Below are 8,056 nucleotides of genomic sequence, written 5' to 3' on the forward strand. Positions count from 1 at the left end.
TTTTTCAAATCATATCTTTTTCAAAATATTTTCTAACTTCTTATCTTTTCAAAAATTGATTTTCAAATCTTTTTTAAATAACTAATTATTTTAAATTTTAATTTTCAAAAATTCTTTCCCCTATCTCTCATCTTTTTCTGTTTAAACACTAACATTCCTCCTCCATTGTCAATTCGAACTCCATCTCTCTTTGTGTGTTCGAAATTTTACCTCCCTCCTTCTTCTATTCTTATTTTCCTCTAACACCTCAAGGGATCTCTATACTGTGACATAGAGGATTTCATATTTTCTTTGTTTTCTTCTCTTTCATATGAGCAGGAACAGAGATAAAGGCATACTTGTTGAAGCTGATCCTGAACCTGAAAAGACTCTGAAGAGGAAGCTAAGAGCAGCTAAAGCACAAAACTCTGAAGAAGACCTCACTAAAATTTTCAAAAAGGAAGCAGCAAAAGAAACAATTATGGCCGAACTAAACAACAATGCAAGGAAGATGCTTGGTGACTTTACTACACCAACTTCCAACTTCTATGGAAGAAGCATCTCAATCCCTGCCATAGGAGCAAACAATTTTGAGCTAAAGCCTCAATTAGTTTCTCTACTGCAACAGAACTGCAAGTTTTATGGACTTCCATCAGAAGACCCTTATCAGTTCTTAACTGAGTTCTTGCAAATCTGTTATACTGTTAAGACCAATGGAGTTAATGCTGAAGTCTACAAGCTTATGCTTTTCCCTTTTGCTGTAAGAGACAAAGCTAGAACATCGTTGGACTCACAACCTAGAGATAACCTGGACTCTTGGGATAAGCTGGTCACGGCTTTCTTAGCCAAGTTCTTTCCTCCTCAAAAGCTGAGCAAGCTTAGAGTGGATGTTCAAACCTTCAGACAAAAAGATGGTGAGTCCCTCTATGAAGCTTGGGAAAGATACAAGCAACTGACCAAAAAGTGTCCTTCTGACATGCTTTCAAAATGGACCACATTAGATATATTTTATGATGGTCTATTCGAATTTTCCAAGATGTCACTGGACCACTCTGCAGGTGGATCCATTCACCTAAAGAAAATGCCTGCAGAAGCTCAGGAACTTATTGAAATGGTTGCAAATAACTAGTTCATGTATACCTCTGAGAGGAATCCTATGAGTAATGGGACACCTCAAAAGAGAGAAGTTCTTGAAATTGATACTCTGAATGCCATACTGGCTCAGAACAAAATATTGACCCAACAAGTCAATATGATCTCTCAGAGTCTGAATGGATTGCAAAACTCATCCAACAGTACTAAAGACGCATCTTCTGAAGAAGAAGCTTATGATCCTGAGAACCCTGTAATGGCAAAGGTGAATTACATGGGTGAAGCCTTTGGCAACACCTATAATCCTTCATAGAAAAATCATCGAAATTTTTCATGGAAGGATCAACAGAAGCAAGGCTTCAATAATAACAATGATGGAAGAAACAGGTTTAGCAATAGCAAACCTTTCCCATCATCATCTCAGCAACAGACAGAGCATTCTGAGCAGAATCCTTCTAACTTAGCAAACATAGTCTCTGATCTATCTAAGGCCACTCTTAGTTTCATGACTGAAACAAGATCCTCCATTAGAAATTTAGAGGCGCAAGCGGGCCAGCTGAGTAAAAGGGTTACTGAAACTCCTCCTAGCACTCTCCCAAGCAATACAGAAGAGAATCCCAAAGGAGAGTGCAAGACCATGGACGTAATCAAAATGGCCGAAACCCTAAAGGAGGAGGAGGACGAAAACTCCAATGAGGAAGACCTCAAGGAACGTCCACCATTCATTAAGGAGCACCCTAATGAGGAACCAAAGGAATCTAAGGCTCATACATAGACCATAGAGATTCCATTGGACTTTCTTTTACCATTCATGAGCTCTAGTGATTATTTATCTTCTGAAGAGGATGAAGACATCATTGAAGGGCAAGTTGCCCAATTTAGGAGCAATCATAAAGCTGAATGCCAAATTATTTGGTAATGAGACTTGGGAAGGTGAACCTCCCTTGCTCACCAATGAACTGAATACATTGGTTTAGCAAAATTTACCTCAAAAGAAATAGGATCCTGGTAAATTCTTAATACCCTGTACCATAGGCACCATGACCTTTGAAAAAGCTCTGTGTGACCTGGGGTCAGGGATAAACATGATGCCACTCTCTATAATGGAGAAACTGGGAATCTATGTGGTACAGGCTACCAAATTCTCATTGGAGATGGCAGATAAATCTATGAAAAAGGCTTATGGACTAGTAGAGGATGTGCTAGTGAAGGTTGAAGGCCTTTACTTCCCTGCTGATTTCATAATCCTAGACACTAGGAGGGATGAGGATGAGTCCATCATCCTTGGAAGACCCTTCCTAGCCACAACAAGAGCTGTGATTGATGTTGACAGAGGAGAGTTAATCCTTTATGTGAATGAAGAATGCCTTGTAGTAAAGACTCAAGGTTCTCCATCTGTAACCATGAAGAGTAAGCATGAAGAGCTTCTCCCAATACAGAGTCGAATAAAGCCCCCACATTCAAACTCTATGTTTGGTGTTGGGAGGCCATAGCCAAACTCTAAGTTTGGTGTTGAGAGATCTCAACCATGCTTTGATTATCTGTGAGACTCCATAGGAGCTCACTGTCAAGCTATTGACATTAAAGAAGCGCTTATTGGAAGGCAACCTAATTTTATTATCTAATTTTATTTTATCTATGTTATTTTATGTTTTCTTTTAGGTTGACGATCATGTGAAGTCACAAAGACACTCATAAAAATAAAGCAGATGTCATAAATAGCACACCCTGGAGGAAGGACTTACTGGCGTTTAAACGCCAGTAAGGGCAGCACAATGGGCGTTTAAACGCCAAATCTGACACCTTTCTGGGCGTTTGAACGCCAGAACAGGGCACCATACTGGCATTTAAACGCCAAAACAGAGCAGAAAGCTGGCGTTTAAATGCCAAAGCAGGGTAGCAAACTGGCGTTTAGACACCAGAACAAGAAAGAAAGCTGGCGTTTAAATGCCAGAACAGGGCAGCAGACTGGTATTTAAACGCCAGGATTGTACTCTAAGGAGCTTTGAACACCAAATTAGAGCAGGGATGAGAAATCCTTGGCCCCTCAAGATCTGTGGACCCCACAGGATTCCCACCAACCTCAACTTACTCTCTCTCCTCTTCACATCTTTCTACAACACTCTTCCCCAAATACACCTTCCATCTCCTCCATTTTCTTATTCTTCTACATCTTTCTTTCATCTTTTGCTTGAGGACGAGCAAACCTTCTAAGTTTGGTGTGGTAAAAGCATTGCTTTTTGTTTTTCCATAACCATTTATGGCACCTAAGGCTGGAGAAACCTCTAGAAAGAGGAAAGGAAAGACAAAAGCTTCCACCACCGAATCATGGGAGATGGAGAGATTCATCTCAAGGGTCCATAACTCAGTAGTAGAGCATCTGACTGCACAACAAGAGAGCCCACTCATGGACCTCAATAAGAGCATGAGGAATTCCCTCATCAAAAAATTCCTGAGATGCCTCAAGGGATACATTTTCCTCCACACAATTATTGGGAGCACCAAAATCACTAGGGATGGAGCAACAAAGGCAAGAAAGAGACATAGAGGAGCTCAAGAGCAACATTAGACCTTCAAGAGGAAGACGTCACCCTCACTAAGGTGGACTCATTCCTTAATTTCCTTGTCTATTTATTTTTCTGTTTTCGATTTTTATGCTGTATGTTCTAGCTATGTTTGTGTCTTCATTACATGATCATTAGTGTCTAGTGTCTATGTCTTAAAGCTATGAATAACTCCATGAATCCTTCACCTCTCTTAAAAGAAAAATGTGCTTAAATACAAAAGAACAAGAAGTACTTGGATTTCAAATTTTATCTTGAAACTAGTTTAATTATTTTGATGTGGTGGTAATACTTTTTGTTCTCTGAATGAATGCTTGAACAGTGCATATTTTTTATCTTGTTGTTTATGAATGTCAAAATTGTTGGCTCTTGAAAGAATGATGAACAAAGAGAAATGTTATTGATAATCTAAAAAATCATGAAATTGATTCTTGAAGCAAGAAAAAGCAGTGAAAAAAAAGAGAAAGAAAAGAAAAGAAAGAGCAAGCAGAAAAAGTCAATAGCCCTTTAAACCAAAAGGAAAGGGTAAAAAGGATCCAAGGCTTTGAGCATTAATGGATAGGAGGGCCTAAAGGAGTAAAATCCTGGCCTAAGCGGCTGAATCAAGTTGTCCCTAACCACGTGCTTGTGGCATGCAGGTCCAAGCAAAAAGCTTGAGACTGAGTGGTTAAAGTCGTGATCCAAAGCAAAAGAGTGTGCTTAAGAACTTTGAACACCTCTAACTGGGGACTTTAGCAAAGCTGAGTCACAATCTGAAAAGGTTCACCCAGTTATGTGTTTGTGGCATTTATGTATCCGGTGGTAATACTAGAAAACAAAGTGCTTAGGGCCATGGCCAAGACTCATAAATTAGCTGTGTTCAAGAATCAACATACTTAACTAGGAGAATTAATAACACTATCTAAAATTTTGAGTTCCTATAGATGCCAATCATTCTAAATTTCAAAGGAAAAAGTGAGATGCCAAAACTATTCAGAGGTAAAAAGCTACAAGCCCCGCTCATCTAATTGGGACTAAGTTTCATTGATACTGTGGGATTTATTGTATATTCTCTTCTTTTTATCCTCTTTTGTTTTTAGTTGCTTGGGGACAAGCAACAATTTAAGTTTGGTGTTGTGATGAGCGGATAATTTATACGCTTTTTGGCATTATTTTTAGGTAGTTTTTAGTAGGATCTAGCTACTTTTTAGGATGTTTTTATTAGTTTTATGCAAAATTCACATTTCTGAACTTTACTATGAGTTTGTGTGTTTTTCTATGATTTTAAATATTTTCTGGCTGAAATTGAGGGATCTGAGCAAAAATCTGATTCAGAGGCTGACAAAGGACTGCTGATGCTGTTGGATTCTGATCTCCCTGCATTCAAAGTGGATTTTTTGGAGCTACAGAACTCTAAATGGTGCGCTCTCAATTGCGTTGGAAAGTAGACATCCAGAGCTTTCCAGAAATATATAATAGTTCATACTTTGCTCGAGTTTTGATGATGCAAACTGGCGTTCAAAAGCCCCTTCTTTACCCTATTCTGAAGTCAAAACGCCAGAACTGGCATAAAAGCTGGAGTTAAAACACCCAAACTAGCACCAAAGCTGGCGTTTAACTCCAAGAGAGGTCTCTACACGTGTAAAGCTCAATGCTCAGTCCATGCACACACCAAGTGGGTCCGGAAGTGGATTTCTGCATCATTCACCTATTTCTGGAAACCCTAGTAGCTAGTTTCATTATAAATAGGACCTCTTACTATTGTATTTTTATCTTTTGATCATCTTTTGATCTCTTGATCACATTTTGGGGGGCTGGCCTCACGGCCATGCCTAGACCTTGTTCTTATGTATTTTCAACGGTGGAGTTTCTACACACCATAGATTAAGGGTGTGGAGCTCTGCTGTTCCTCGAGTATTAATGCAATTACTACTATTCTCTATTTGATTCATGCTTATTCTTATTCTAAGATATTCGCTGCACTTCAACATGATGAATGTGATGATCCGTGACATTCATCATCATTCTCACCTATGAACGCGTGAATGACAACCACTTCCGTTCTACATTAGATCGAGCGCGTATCTCTTAGCCTCTACCCCAAAAGATCGGAGTCTTCGTGGTATAAGCTAGAATTATTGGCGGCCATTCCTAAGATCCAGAAAGTTTAAACCTTATCTGTGGTATTCCGAGGAGGATCTGAGATGGGATGACTGTGATGAGCTTCAAACTCGCGAGTGTTGGGCGTAGTGACAGACGCAAAAGAATCACTGGATTCTATTCCGACATGATCGAGAACCTACAGATGATTAGCCGTGCGGTGACAGTGCATTTGGACCATTTTCACTGAGGACGGGAGGTAGCCATTGACGCCGGTGAAACCCGAACATACAACTTGCCATGGAAAGGAGTATGAAGGATTGGATGAAGGCAGTAGGAAAGCAGAGATTCAAGAGGAATGAAGCATCTTCATACGCTTATCTGAAAAATTCTCACCAATGAATTACATAAGTATCTCTATCTTTACTTTATGTTTTATTTATCTTTTAATTATGAAAACTCCATAACCCATTTGAATTCGCCTAACTGAGATTTACAAGGTGACCATAGCTTGCTTTAAGCCGACAATCTCCGTGGGATCGACCCTTACTCACGTAAGGTATTACTTGGATGACCCAGTGCACTTGCTGGTTAGTTGTGCGGAGTTGTGATAAAGTGTGATTCACGTTTGAGAGCACCAAGTATATTGGCACCATGGTTGATGATCACAATTTCATACACCAAGTTTTTGGCACCGTTGCCGGGGATGCTCTATGGATATGAACTGGTGTTTTATTTTTAGGTCAAACACTAGGTTTCTGAAGGTCGAGTTGGTAAATTGAGTTCCATTGTCTGTGGCGATGGAGTGGGGAACCTCAAACCTTGTGACAATATTCTTATACAAGAATTTCTGACTTCTTTGAGCAGTGATGGTTGCCAAGGGCTCTGCCTCAATCTATTTAGTAAAATAGTCAATCCCTACTATGAGGTATTTGACTTGGCCTGGTGCTTGGGGGAATGGTCCAAGTAGATCAAGATCCCATTTCGCGAATGGCCACGGTAAGGTAACACTGATAAGCTCTTCAGGGAGAGCCACGTGGAAATTGGCATGTTTCTCACAAGGCGGGCACGTTTTGACAAACTCGACTGCCTCTTTCTGTAAGGCCGGCCAGAAAAAGCCATCTCGTATCACTTTTTTTGCTAGTGACCGAGCTCCTAGGTAGTTTCCACATATGTCACTATGTATGTCCTCTAAGACTTTCTTTGTGCTGGACGTCGGGATGCATTTTAAGAGAGGTGTTGAGATTCCTCTTTTGTATAGGATATTGTGGACCAGTTTATAGTTTTGTGCCTCTTTTACGAGCCTTTTGGCCTCCTTTTCATCCTTGGGGAGCATATCAAATTTGAGGTAGTTGACTATGGGAGTCATCCACCCTAAATGTTGTTGTGTATAGTCAGTACTTCCTCTTCTTTTGATATGGATGGTTTACAGGGTCTCTTGAATGAGATTTCTATTGTTACCCCTTGGCTTGGTGCTGGCTAATTTTGATAGAGCATCAGCTCGGGCATTAGACTCCCGAGTTATATGCCAAACCTCACTTTCTGAATAGTGTGTCAGTTGTTCTCGTGTCTCATCCAAGTACTTCTTCATAGTGGGGTCTTTAGCTTGGTAGGTGCCATTAATTTTTGAAGTTATTACTTGCGAATCACTGAACACCACCACCTTTTCTGCCTCCACTTCTTTAGCCAGCTTCAAGCCAACAAGTAGAGCCTCATATTCTGCCTGATTATTAGAAGTAGGAAACTTGAACCTCAAGGATAGTTCTATCTGAGTTCCTTGATCGCTTTCTAGAATAACACCAGCTCCGCTTCTAGATTTGTTTGATGACCCATCTACGTACAAACTCCATTTAGTAGGGTTTCCGGGACTTTCGGTGTATTCAGCGATGAAGTCGGTGAAGTAATGTGATTTGATGGTTGTCTGAGTTTCATATCTTAAGTCGAACTCAGACAACTCTACTGCCCATTGTAGAATCCTCCCCGCCAAGTCCATTTTTTGTAAGATATTTTTCATTAGTTGATTAGTGCGAACTTTAATGGTATGGGCCTGGAAGTAAGGTCGGAGCCTTCGGGATGTAAGAAAAAGGGCATAAGCAAACTTTTCTATCTTTTGATAATTCAGCTCTGCCCCTTGTAAGGCTTTGATGATGAAGTAGATAGGTTACTGCCCTTTTTCGTATTCTCGAACCAAGGCTGAAGCTATAGCCCGACTTTCAACCGATAGGTATAGCACGAGTTTTTCCCCTTTTTAAGGTCAGATAAGCATGGGTAGTTATCCCAAGAATACCTTGAATTATTGGAAGGCTTGTTCGCTTTCTGGGGTCCACTCAAATTGCTTATCT

At 40.2% G+C, this 8,056-nt stretch overlaps 1 non-coding gene across 1 annotated transcript; it reads right to left on the minus strand.

The window, feature by feature from the left end:
• Window positions 1-853: 853 nt before the first annotated feature.
• LOC127743643 (small nucleolar RNA R71) lies at window positions 854-961 on the minus strand. Its single transcript, XR_008005027.1, has one exon. It is a non-coding gene; the product is annotated as a small nucleolar RNA R71 (small nucleolar RNA).
• Window positions 962-8,056: the final 7,095 nt, after the last annotated feature.

Source organism: Arachis duranensis, chromosome 10 (assembly GCF_000817695.3).
Source record: "Arachis duranensis cultivar V14167 chromosome 10, aradu.V14167.gnm2.J7QH, whole genome shotgun sequence".
Taxonomy (NCBI): Eukaryota; Viridiplantae; Streptophyta; class Magnoliopsida; order Fabales; family Fabaceae; genus Arachis; species Arachis duranensis.